The 13,781-nt window shown below is 44.9% G+C and overlaps 1 long non-coding RNA gene across 1 annotated transcript; it reads right to left on the reverse strand.

The window, feature by feature from the left end:
* Nucleotides 1–8,950: 8,950 nt before the first annotated feature.
* LOC121846713 lies at nucleotides 8,951–13,578 on the reverse strand. The gene is made up of 3 exons (XR_006083662.1): nucleotides 13,492–13,578; nucleotides 10,422–11,029; nucleotides 8,951–10,286 (listed from the first exon to the last, which is right to left on the reverse strand). It is a non-coding gene; the product is annotated as an uncharacterized LOC121846713 (long non-coding RNA).
* Between the last annotated feature and the right edge of the window lie 203 nt (nucleotides 13,579–13,781).

Genomic DNA, 13,781 nt, shown 5'->3' on the forward strand with positions numbered 1-13,781 from the left:
GAGATTGGTGGAGTCAGTTTGTAGACCTGAGCCAACTCCCCATGCTTACCGTGGGGAGAGAATGACTGGTCAAGCACAGTGTTATCCAGTTCTGCGCACCATGCCTTCGGTGCGCAGCCACAGCCCAGTGCGCTCTCTGCAAGCTCCCCGCAGTTGCCGTGCTAGAGTGGCATTCAGCCAGGAGGGATTGTGCCAGCTCAGCGCTCCTGGCCTCCGGTGAGTCTCTTTAGCCCAGGTTATCCTGCGCCAGCTCTACGCACGGTATCCCCAGTTCGCCAGGACAACCCAGTGCGGCCTGTTCCCGCTCCCCGCAGTTGCCGGGCTAAGGGGGGTATCCAGCTAGGACGAGTTATGCCAGCTCTGCGCTCCAGACCTCCGGTGCACCTCCCCGGTCCAGTGTGTCCTGCGCTGGCTCTACGCACTATGCCTCCAGTGCGCCGTCATAGCCCAGTGTGTCCTGTGCCAGCTCTCCACACTCACCGAGCTAGAGTGGGTATCCAGCCAGGTCGTGTTGTGGCAGCTCCACTCACTAGGCTGCCAGTACGTCTCCTCAGTCCGGTGAGACCTGTTCCAGCTCCACGTTCAAAGCCTCCAGTGATGATCCATGGCCCGAAGCCTCCACTCATGATCCATGGCACGAAGCCTCCAGTAATGATCCATGGCATGAAGCCTCCAGTGATGATCCATGGTACGGAGCCTCCAGTGATGATCCATGGCACGGAGCCTCCAGTGATGATCCATGGTACGGAGCCTCCAGTGATGATCCATGGCACGGAGCCTCCAGTGATGATCCATGGCACGAAGCCTCCAGCGACGGTCTCCAATCCGGAGCCTCCAGCGACGGTCCGGAGCCTCCGGGCAATGATCGGTGGTCTGGTTCCGCCGGCGATGATCTGCGGCCCGGTTCCTCCAGTGAAGGTCCATGCACCAGGGCTGCCACCAAAGCTAAGGGATCTGCGGGCGGAGGGGGGTCTACGTCCCGCACCAGAGCCGCCGCCATGAAGAGATGCCCACCCGGACCCTACCCTTTAGAGTCAGGTTTTGCTGCCGGAGTCCGCACCTTTGGGTGGGGGTACTGTCACGCCCTGGCCATAGAGGCTTTTATTCTCTATTTTGGTTAGGCCAGGGTGTGACTAGGTTGGCCATTATAGTTTCTTGATTTCTATGTTTTCTATTTCTTTGTTTTTTGCAGAGTGTGGTTCCCAATCAGAGGCAGATTATTTCACTTATATTCACTGTATTACTATTCCAGTGGGTCAGAAGTTTACATACACTAAGTTGACTGTGCCTTTATACAGCTAGGAAAATTCCAGAAAATGATGTCATGGCTTTGGAAGCTTTTGATAGTCTAATTGACACAATTTGAGTCAATTGGAGGTGTACCTGTGGATGTATTTTAAGGCCAACCTTCAAACTCTGTGCCTCTTTGCTTGACATCATGGGAAAATCAAAAGAAAACAGCCAAGACCTCAGAAAATAAATGGTAGACCTCCAAAAGTATGGTTCATCCTTGGGAGCATTTTCCAAAGGCCTGAAGGTACCACATTCACCTGTACAAACAATAGCACGCAAGTATAAACACCATGGGACCATGCATCCGTCATACCGCTCAGGAAGGTCACGCGCTTTGTCTCCTAGAGAAGAACTTACTTTGGTGCGAAAAGTGAAAATCAATCCCAGAACAACAGCAAAGGACCTTGTGAAGATGCTGGAGGAAACAGGTACAAAAGTATCTATATCCACAGTAAAACAAGTCCTATATCGACATAACCTGAAAGGCCGCTCAGCAAGAAAGAAGCCAATGCTCCAAAACCACCATAAAAAGCCAGACTATGGTTTGCAACTGCACATGGGGACAATGATCATACTTTTTGGAGAAATGTCCTCTGGTCTGATGAAACCAAAATAGAAAGGGAAAGCTTGCAAGCCGAAGAACACCCTCCCAACCGTGAAGCACAGGGGTGGCAGAATCATGTGTGGCAGCATCATGTTGTGGGGGTGCTTTGCTGCAGGAGGGACTGGTGCACTTCACAAAATAGATAACATCATGAGGAGAAAATGATGTGGCTATATTGAAGCAACATCTCAAGACATCAGTCAGGAAGTTAAAGCTTGGTTGCAAATGGGTCTTCCAAATGGACAATGACCCCAAGCATACTTCCAAAGTTGTGGCAAAATGGCTTAAGGGCAACAAAGCCCTGACCTCATCCTATAGAACATTTGTGGGCAGAACTGAAAAAGTGTGTGCGAGCAAGGAGGCCTACAACCTGACTCAGTTACACAAGCTCTGTCAGGAGGAATGAGCCAAAATTCACCCAACTTATTGTGGGAAGCTTGTGGAAGGCTACCCAAAAAGTTTGACCCAAGTTAAACAATTTAAAGGCAATGCTACCAAATACTAATTGAGTGTATGTACATTTCTGACCTACTGGGAATGTGATGAAAGAAATAAAAGCTGAAATATTTAATTCACTCTACTATTATTCTGACATTACTCATTATTAAAATGAAGTGGTGATCCTAACTGACCTAAGACAGGGAATTTTTACTCGTGTTAAATTACAGGAATTGTGAAAAACTGAGTTTAAAGGTAGTTGGCTAAGTTGTATGTAAACTTCCGACATCTGTAAATGAAACTGTACATTTTCTTATTTTTGAAAGAAAAGCTCCATTAAAATAACATCAAATTGATCAGAAATACAGTATAGACATTGTTTATTTTTTACCCCTCTTTTCATGGTATCCAATTGTTAATAGTTACTATCTTGTCTCATCGCTGCTACTCCCATATGGCCTCGGGAGAGACAAAGGTCGAAAGCCATGCATCCGCCGAAACACAACCCAACCAAGCAGCACTGCTTCTTAACACAGCGTGCATCCAACCCGGAAACCAGCCGGATATCCCTACCGGCCAAGCCCTCCCTAACCCGGACGACGCTAGGCCAATTGTTTTGTTGCCCCACGGACCTCCAGGTTGCAGCCAGCTGCGACGGAGCCTGGGCGCGAACTCTGGGTGTGCGATGCAGTGCCCTAGACCACTGCGCCACCCGGGAGGCCCTGCCAGTGTAGACAATGTTAATGTTGTAAATGACTATTGGAGCTGGAAACGGCAAATTTTTTATGGAATATCTACATAGGCGAACAGATGCCCATTATCAGGAAACATCACTCCTGTGTTCCAATGGCACATTGTGTTAGCTAATCTAGATTCATCATTTTAAAAGGCTAATTGATCATTAGAAAACCCTTTTGCAATTATGTTAGCACAGCTGAAAACTGTTGTTCTGATTAAAGAAGCAATAAAACTGGGCTTATTTAGACTAGTTGAGTATCTGGAGCATCAGCATTTGTGAGTTCGATTACAGGCTCAAAATGGCCAGAAAGAAATAAGTTTCTACTGAAACTTCTCAGTCTAGTCTTGTTCTGAGAAATGAAGGCTATTCCATGCAATAAATTGCCAAGAAACTGAAGATCTCGTTCTACACTGTATACTCCTCCCTTCACAGAACAGCGCAAACTGTCTCTAACCAGAATAGAGAGAGGAGTGGGAGGCCCCAGTGCACAACTGAGCAAGAGGACAAGTACATTAGAGTGTCTAGTTTGAGAAACAGACGCCTTACAAGTCCTCAGCTGGCAACTTCATTAAATAGTACCCGCAAAACATCAGTCTCAATGTTAACAGTGAAGAGGCGACTCCGGGATGCTGGCCTTCTAGGCAGAGTTGCATAGAAAAAGCCCTATCTCAGACTAAGATTAAGATGGGCAAAAGAACACAGACACTGGACAGAGGAAGACTGGAGAAAAGTGTTATGGACAGACTAATCTAAATTTGAGGTGTTCGGATCACAAAGAACGTCATTCGTGAGACGCAGAAAAAATGAAAAGATGCTGGATGAGTGCTTGACGCCATCTGTCAAGCATTGTGGAGACAATGTGATGGTCTGGGGGTGCTTTGGTGTTGGTTAAGTGGGAGATTTATACAGGTTAAAAGGGATAATGAAGAAGGAAGCCTATCATTCCATTTTGCAACACCATGCCATACCCTGTGGACGGCGTTTAATTGGAGACATTTTTCCTACAACAGGACAATGACCCACAGCACAGCTCCAAACTATGCAAGAACTATTTAGGGAAGAAGCAGTCAACTGGTATTCTGTCTATAATGAAGTGGCCAGCACAGTCACCGGATCTCAACCCTATTGAGCTGTTGTGGGAGCAGCTTGACTGTATGGTGCGTAAGAAGTGCCCATCAAGCCATTCCAATTTGTGGGAGGTGCTTCAGGAAGCATGGGGTGAAATCTCTTCAGATTACCTCAACAAATTCACAACTAGAATGCCAAAGGTCTGCAAGGCTGTAATTGCTGCAAATTGAAGATTCTTTGACGAAAGAAAAGTTTGATGGACAATTATTATTTCAATTAAAAATCATTATTTATAACCTTGTCAACTTCTTGACTATATTTCCTCTTAATTTTGCAACTCATTTCATGTATATTTTCATGGAAAACAAGGACACTTCTAAGTGACCCTAAACTGTTGAACGGTGGTGTAGCTGGCACTGCAATAAGAATAGCACTTCTCAGACGTATAGGAACACATTTGGCAGGCTGCCAGCCCATCCCCATTTATAGATGATTTGTCAGTGTTAGTGATTGAAGATTATGCAATATGTGTCGACGGAACTGAGCGGGAGTCGTTCCCCCGCCATATTACTAAGTAATTGGATGTCTGACCTTTGTCAGACCTTGGTAAATTCTAACCAGAGGGAAAGAATAACATTTGAAATGTTAAGTAATTGGATGAAAAAGACCTCAAATACTTGCATGCCACTGCTGACAAAATGACAACGACTCAATTCAAAGCCATGTTAACTACAATATGTTCTGAACCCCTGTTTGGGCCCTACTGCTCTTTGACACACTTAACCAGGGGAGGTTCACATCATTAGCTTTTTCCTGTTTGGTGAATAGTATAAAGTTCCAATTGTTTTCGCTCACACCATTTGCAATTGTTTCAGATTAAATGACGTCCTCCATGACTTTACTTTCAGAGAGCTCCATTATTCTAAAGATGTGAGGGACAAAAGGGTGCCAATAGAAAATGTATTTTCCACAAGGCACTAAAGACATCACACAATCACCACCCTAACAATTCTAAACTCTTTTCCTAATTATGAGGTTGACAGGTTGCTTATGAGTCGTTCCACATGATTTCAATCCCTTTCTGACAGCACCCCTTTCATACATGTTTGCCCGTGGTAGAAGTGATCAGAAAGTTACTTTTTTGACCTGAATGAATGCCAAAACATTCACATGATCGAGGTGCTCAAAATTGATCCACTTTGCATACCATACCATTAGACATCCGTCTTCATCACTGAAAAACAGAAACGGTTGAGTTTGATATCATTTGAAATCTTTGTCAAATTAGGGTTGATTAAACTATTTCATACATTTTTTTAAAACAGATTTTTACCTTTAATGTCAATATCTAAAAATGCATACACTTTTTCTCATGTTCATAGCTTAGAACTTAGAACCTATTTTACATCAGAGGTGTTTGTTGTGCCCACCATCGGTTGACACTAAGCGTGCTCTTGAATACAGGGTGGACGTCATGTTTTGGCTGATAAATGTACTAAAATGTGAGTACAATTCAACTTCATCTTTCAAATGGTACCATAAAGATGGTTGAAGATTCCCACATCAGAAAATGTTTAACAGGAAACCTATTGAAATCATAGACATATATATACTAGAATAGACATTCCCATTAAAGTTGACATTCGACTGTGGGTGGACCAGCAGCCATATTTTTGGTTGTAATTGGAAGTAAAATGTAAATTCAATTTAAAAAAAAAATGTCAATGGTGTACCAGCTAAATTGCATTTGTCTCAAGTGATAAGTCCATTCTATGAATTATGTTTCTATAATTGAAATGACACCCTGTATTGAAAAGTATGCTGTGTCTGGCACAACACAAACTCCCAGGGCCGTCTCCAGCATTTTGTGGTTCCAAACGAGATATGGTTGTGGGACCCTCCCACCCCGTGGAAAAACATTTAAGGGCCCCCCTCTTGACATTGAAAATATATATAAACAGCTCTGGAAAAAATTAAGAGACCACTGCAAAATTGTCAGTTTCTCTGGTTTTACTATTTATAGGTATGTGCTTGGGTTAAAATATAATTTTTGTTTTATTCTTTGAACTACTGACAACATTTCTCCTAAATTCCAAATAAAAATAGTCATTTAGAGCATTTATTTGGAGAAAATGACAACTGGTCAAAATAACAAAAAAGCTGCAGTGTTGTCAGACCTCAAATAATGCAAAGAAAATAAGTTCATATTCATTTTTACCTTACAGATAATTGTGTGTGAAGGGTGCAGAGATAATGTATTCATTCAAACATCATGTTAAACACTATTATTGCACACAGAGTGAGTCCATGCAACTTATGTGACTTGTTAAGCAAATGTTTACCCCTGAACTTATTTAGGCTTGCCATAACAAAGGGGTTGATAACAAAGGGATTAACAAAGGGGTTGAAGAACCCGCTCTGCTTGCGGATCCACCATCTTTGGTGGTGGCTCTGGTGCGGGCTGAAGAACCCGCTCATCCCGCAAATCCAGCCATGGACCCAGGCTGAACACTGTGCCTGGACTGGACCTAGATGCCGAGGAAGGCTCCTGCCATGGAGCGGGACTGGACACCGGCCCTGGCCTGGACATCGGTGCAGAGGAAGACTCCTGCCATGGAGCTGGACTGGACACCATCCCTGGCCTGGACATCGGTGCAGAGGAAGACTCCTGCCATGGAGCGGGACTGGACACCGGCCCTGGCCTGGACATCGGTGCAGAGGAAGGCTCCTGCCCTGGAGCTGTACTGGATGCCGTGATTGGACTAGACATCGGCTCAGAGGAAGGCTCCTGCCCTGGAGCTGGACTGGACGCCGTGATTGGACTAGACATCGGCGCAGAGGAAGGCTCCTGCCCTGGAGCTGAAGGTTCTGGACCGTGGACTGTCACAGGAGGTTTCGTACCGTGGACCGTCTCAGGAGGTTCCGGACTGTGGACCGTCGTTGGAGGTTCCGGAATGTGAAATGTCGCCGGAAGCTCTGGGCTGTGAACTGTCGTCGGAAGCTCTGGACTGTGAACCGTCGCCGGAAGCTTTGGACTGTGAACCGTCGCCGGAAGCTCTGGACTGGGGACCGTCGCAGGAAGCTCTGGACTGGGGACCGTCGCCGGAAGCTCTGGACTGGGGAGGTGCACTGGAGGCCTAGTGCGTGGAGCTGGCACAGGATGTACCGAACTGGGGAGGCGCACTGGAGGCCTGATGCGTGGAGCCAGCACAGGTGGTACTGGACGGGTAACACACACTTCAGGGCGAGTGCGTGGAGCCGGCACAGGACGTACCGGACTGGGGAGGCGCACTGGAGGCCTGGTGCATGGAGCCGGCACAGGTGGTACTGGACTGGTGACATGCACTTCAGGGCGAGTGCGTGGAGCAGGAACAGGATGTGCCAGACTGGGGAGGCGCACTGGAGGCCTGGTGCTTGGAGCTGGCACAGGATGTACTGGGCTGTGGAGGCGTACTGGAGACCTGGTGCGTATAGCCGGCATCAATGGTACCGGTTCGATGACACACCAGGCACAGGACGTACTGGGCTGTGAAGGCGCACTGGAGACCTAGTGCGTATAGCTGGCATCAATTGTACCGTAACTTTAACACACTTCGCACGGCAAGTGCGAGGAGCTGGCACAGGACGTCCTGGGCTGTGAAGGCGCACTGGAGACCTGGTGCGTATAGCTGGCACAGATGGTGCCGGGCTGAGAAGGAGCTTTTCAATGCGCCTGCGCTGCAGCATACTCCTTTCCACAACCTCTCTCCGGTATCTCTCATTACCTTCTTCTATCGACTCCCACACAGGCTCTGGCTCACTCCCCGGTTCCGCCGACCACCCCATGTGCTCCCCCTCCCATTTTTTCCCCTGGGCTGCCTTTTGGGCTTTCTCTGTGGCCACGAACCCCGGCATCGTCACTGTCCTCCCTTCTCTCCTTGCGTCTTCCGCCAAGAAAGGCGATCCTGTCCTGCCAGGGTTTCCTCCCAAGTCCAGGATCCTTTCCCATCCAGAATCTCCTCCCAAGTCCATGTTACACTCTCCTCCTGGGAACGCTGCTTGGTCCTGTTGTGGTGGGATATTCTGTCACGATCATTGGAAGCATATCTTTTATTAGAAATAAGTGAACCACACAACAAACAATAAAGACTAAACGTGCTAACATGGAACTACACATAAACAATATCCCACAAAACACAGGTGGAAAAAATGCTACTTAAATATGATCCCCAATTAGAGACAACCATTACCAGCTGCCTTTAATTGGGAATCATACAAAATCACCAACATAGAAAAACAAAACTAGAACCCCACATAGAAATAATAAACTAGACTAAACCCCCAGTCACGCCTTGACCTACTCCGCCATAGAAAATAAGGGCTCTCTATGGTCAGGACGTGACAAGACCCCGACTGAGTTTGTGGCCGGGTGCCCTAAGCTACCTGCTTATGTCGCTTATGCCTGGAACTTCAGATAAATCCGTGTCTAAGTTAAAACCTATGCGAAAATGAGACAAATCTGACTTTACACGTTTAGATAAACGAGTTTGATATAACAAAAATCAGCTTGTTTTTTTATACCTTTAACGTTAAAAACTATTACATTGACCCCCCCATTTGTTTTGTACACTGCACCTACTCGCTGTTTATTATCCATGCATAGTCACTTCACCCCTACCTACATGTACAAATGACCTCTAACCTGTAACCCCGCACACTGACTCGGTACCGGTACCCCTTGTACATAGCCTCGTTATCGTTATGTTACTGTGTTACTTTTTATTATTTTTTACTTTAGTTTATTTGGTAAATATTTTCTTAACTCTTCTTGAACTGCACTGTTAAGGGCTTGTAAGTAAGCATTTCACGGTAAGGTCTACACTTATTGTATTCGGTGCATGTGACAAATAAAGTTTGATTTGATTTGAATTATATTTTTCAGTGATGAAGACACAGACGTCTAATGGTAGGTATGCAAAATACGTCAACTTTGAGCACCTCTATCTCCTGAATGTTTTGGCATTCAGGTCCAAAAGGTCACTTTTCTGACCACTCCTACCATTGCAAACATGTATGGAAGGTTTCGTTCAAATCAAAAGGGGTGCAGTCAGAAAGTGATCGAATTCATATGAAATGGCCCTTGAGTGGACTTTCACTGCACTATAAAAATCAGTCGACATGGAAAGGCCTGAGCCTAAAGAAGTAACGTTAAATAAACATACTTAGTTAGCAAGCAAAGCACTTCAGAAGACCTTGTGGGTAAAGGTCTTGATTTGACCTTCCTTACATGGTAATAGGCAGGGCCTACAATGTGTTAAGACTGAAAATAATAGGTTTCCCTGATGTGCAGATGAATCCAAAGCAACACGTTTTCAACCATCCTTCACATACTATCACCATCTTGTGGCAGAAAATGGTTTAACAGTTCACATTTTTTACGATCACATACTAAACTCAGAATAACTGAACCATATTAGGCAAAATCTTGCTGTAGAATATGATTTTACACGATAGTAAGGTTGTTAATAAAGAATGTGAGGAAGATGTAAGGATCCGTTGGGATCTGACCTCCACATCAGAGTTGAGGGATGAGGAGTCAGAGAATGTTTCTAAGGTGCAGGGTTTGTCCATTCTCACGGTCCTCCTGAGGGGGATCTCTCTGACACACCTGCTTCCCTGGACAGAGTCTGGTTGAATGTTGACATCCATGTAATATCCCATATCAGCCATCTTGTTGAGATTTATGTTATTGGAGGGAACACAGAGAGGAGTGCCATCCAAGCCCAACGCACATGAGGAAAGAGAGCTGTGTTTAAAGATGATTATCAAATACTGTATGAGGCAAAGCCAGGACAGGAATGAAAGAGCAACTTAAAAAGGAGTTCTCAAACATCTACCATTTAGTCTTTCATTCTCTATCTTAAAGATCTTTATTTGCTCTTTCATTCCAATGCTTGCTATAAAATGACATAAACAACACTGCCAGGCATTGAGTCCATCTCCTTAACCCAGAGAGGACTCTGGGCTTACTGTGTGTTTTTCTTAGTCTTCCCTCTAGGGTTGTGCTGAGTGGGGGAGAGAAGCCCCCCAAGAGACTGTGTCTGGAGAACCCCTTCCATGCTGCTGCGGAGTGGTACTCTTCCTGCACCAGGACAGGAACACAATCTGACCACAGAGTCAAGACAGTAATGACAACACGGTTAGGGTTCAATTCAATTAGAAGTTATATTCACATACTCATTAAATCTCGCCCACCAGCTAGCTCTCTCGAGGCTGGGGACGAGGCTACATATTCTTTACCTGGAGAAGGATACAGCAAGATGCAGGGTTGCACAGAACGTTGATGCCAGTAGCAATGGCATGCCCCCAGTACAAACTCATACTGAGTGTCGTAGAGCAATATGATCGAGGAGTATACGTTAAAAGATGAAGAGGTTCAAGTGCTAAGAGCATTATTATGTCATATTGTATTGCAAGTTTTCACTACATAACACTTGACTTTGAGGGACTGTTGTGACAATACATCCAAGTACGGCAACTCAGACATGAACAGAAGTGAACTACAATGGGATGTCACTTACTGCTCTGGAGAAAGCACAGAACTTGTAGGTCCAGAGCAAACCAGTAACATAACCCAGGACATCAGTGCTGTCCTGCCCAAGGACACAGCATAGCAGTCAGTTAGCCACTGAAAACAGGGTGCTAGTGTGGAGGTGATTTCATAAGAGAATCTCCCACTTAAATGGAGGAGGTCTGTGAGAAGTTCTTCTCCCATTATCCTCCCAGTTAGAGGCCTGTCTACAGGCCCTGGGCTGGTCCTGGATGTCAGGTAGCTCCCTCCACCAACAGCAGAGAAACGGCCATGGGGTTCTGCCCCCTCCTCCTCTTCATCATCCTCAGTCTATTATCTGGAGAAGGTAAAGGGGTGAGGGTTGAGAATTGCAGTTCTGCTAACTGAATATTTTCCATTGAAACATTGAAAAAAAGTATTTCACAAGGACCTCTCTTCAGCCTAATTTCTTTTGCATTTATTGGCTTTATAGATCAAACTTTATTGTTATTCCTATACACACAGTGCAAGCGGATTGTTTGTGTTGATAACATATTGTAGGACCGGATACAACGAACATGCTCTGCCTAAAGGGTAACTGTGAGCAGCTCTGCCAAAAAAGGGATAATTGAGAAATGTGTAGAAGGAAAGTGAGCATTTCTCATTTGCCAAGATAATTCATCCACCTGACATGTGTGGCATATCAAGAAGCTGATTAAAAAGCATGATTGTTACACAGGTGCATCTTATGCTGGGGACAATAAAAGGCCACTCTAAAATGTGCAGTTGTCACACAATGCCACAGATGTCTCAAGTTTTGAGGGAGTGTGCAATTGGCATGCTGACTGCAAGAATGTCCAACAGAGCTGTTGCCAGAGAATTGAATGTTAATTTCTCTACCAGAAGCTGCTTCCAAAGTCATTTTAGAGAATTTGGCAGTATGTCCAACTGGCCTCACAACCGCAGAACACGTGTATGGCGTAGTGTGGGTGCGCGGTTTGCTGATGTCAACGTTGTGAAGAGTGCCCCATGGTGGCAGTGGGGTTATGGTATGGGACGGCATAAGCTACAGTCAATGAACACAATTGCATCTTATCAATGGCAATTTGAAAGCACAGAGAAACTGTGACAAGATCTTGAGGCCTACTGATCTTGAGGCCATTCATCCATTGCCATCACCTCATGTTTCAGCATGATAATGCACAGCCCCATGTCGAAAGGATCTGTACACAATTCCTGGAAGCTGAAAATGTCCCGGTTGTTCCATGGCCTGCATATTCACCAGATATGTCACACATTGAGCATGTTTGGGATTCTTTGGACTGACGTGAATGACAGCGTGTTTCAGTTCCCGCCCATATCCAGCAACTTCGCACAGCCATTGAAGAAGAGTGGGACAACATTCCACAGGCCACAATCAACAGCTTGATCAACTCTATGTGAAAGAAGATGTGTCATGCTGCATGAGGCAAACGGTGGTCACACCAGAAACTGACTGGTTTTCTAATCCACACCATTGCCTTTTTTTAAGGCATCTGTGACCAACAGATCTATATTCCCAGTCATGTGAAATCTATAGATTAGGACCTAATGAATTTATTTCAATTGACTGATTTCCTTATATGAACTGTAACTCAGTAAAATATTTGAAATTGTTGCATATATATTTGTGTACATCATAGATTGTTGTCTTGTCACCAGAAGAGCCTGCTGACTGGAGAGAAAGGCCCCAACGGTGCTGCACAAATGGCCAAGGAAACAGAGGGTACAGGCTGCCTCCTCCCCTGACTTCCTGCCCAACACTCTGCATCTTGCCGACATACCAGCCGAGAATAAGTGTTTCCAATAAAAGGTAAGTAAAAGTTAAGTAAAACAACTGTAAGTAGCCTAAACATGATAGTGCTTGACTTGGGAGCTGAATCACTGGAGCTGAATACCGGCACCTCAAATGTTGTTCTGCTTAAGCTCCTGCACCTCTTATTGAATATTAGCTTAAAAAATATTATGGAGCTCCTGCACCTACATTTGCTAGAAGATACTGACCCTATGAGCTGCACTGGGGTCAGAACGCAATCATGGTTACATTAAGACACTGTGGAGCCAGTGTAACGGTTCGCTTGGATGACAAAGGACAGTGCTGTTCTACTTCACGGTTTATTCTGAAGACACACACACACACACACACGTGTAAACTTTAGAGCAACTGCAAATCCATCATAAAATCTCCATCATAGTTTAACAACTTTTTAAAATAGTTGTAGAACAGCTAAATGTATATTTACAATATCCATCATTACACCTATAACAACATGACTACAGATAGGCACTCAACTTATAATGACTCTATATGATGGCCATAACACAGCACGTGTAGAGCAACATAACAACAGTTTCAATAACAATAACTGTTGTTATAACTGTTCAATAACAGTTTGGGAGCGCATACCACACACACACACACACACACGCACGCACACACACATACACGTACGCACACAAAATGTGTAAATTTCAGAGGAACTGCAAATCAGTCAAAATCTGAGTGACACTAAATCAAAAAACATTTACACTTCACAAGGTGACTAACCTCATTAGCAAGGAAAGTACAGGACGGATGCTAGCTAGTCTATAGCGTACAGCAACATGCTAACTTTGTAAATGTCCATACAATTGCAAATACAGGACACAACTCTGTAACTCTATCACATAACATGTCAACATCGAAAGTGATTATAAAACAATATCATTTTCAGTCTAACATACATTAGATATAATTTTAAAATTGAAAACACTGTGTGCAGCATCGATCATGATACATACCTCCAAAGTTTAATAACTCTTTTGCTGGATCCTGCGTGATCATGTGCACATAAATGCACAGATACAGTTACACAAATAATACAGCAGGAGGCTCCACAACTATACATAGTGTAACGACCCTGGGTTTATAAGCGCGGAAATAGACTCTGCCGCACGAGCATGCTTTTGCGGCACATTCGATATCGCGCCGGACCTCGGACTAGAAGGTCGAGGGTTCGAGACCTGCACCCTGTCTGTTTCATGACAATATATATACATGACCTGGCTTATTAATTATGGCAAAATGCATA

The sequence above is a fragment of the Oncorhynchus tshawytscha genome, linkage group LG06 (assembly GCF_018296145.1).
Source record: "Oncorhynchus tshawytscha isolate Ot180627B linkage group LG06, Otsh_v2.0, whole genome shotgun sequence".
NCBI classification, from domain to species: Eukaryota; Metazoa; Chordata; class Actinopteri; order Salmoniformes; family Salmonidae; genus Oncorhynchus; species Oncorhynchus tshawytscha.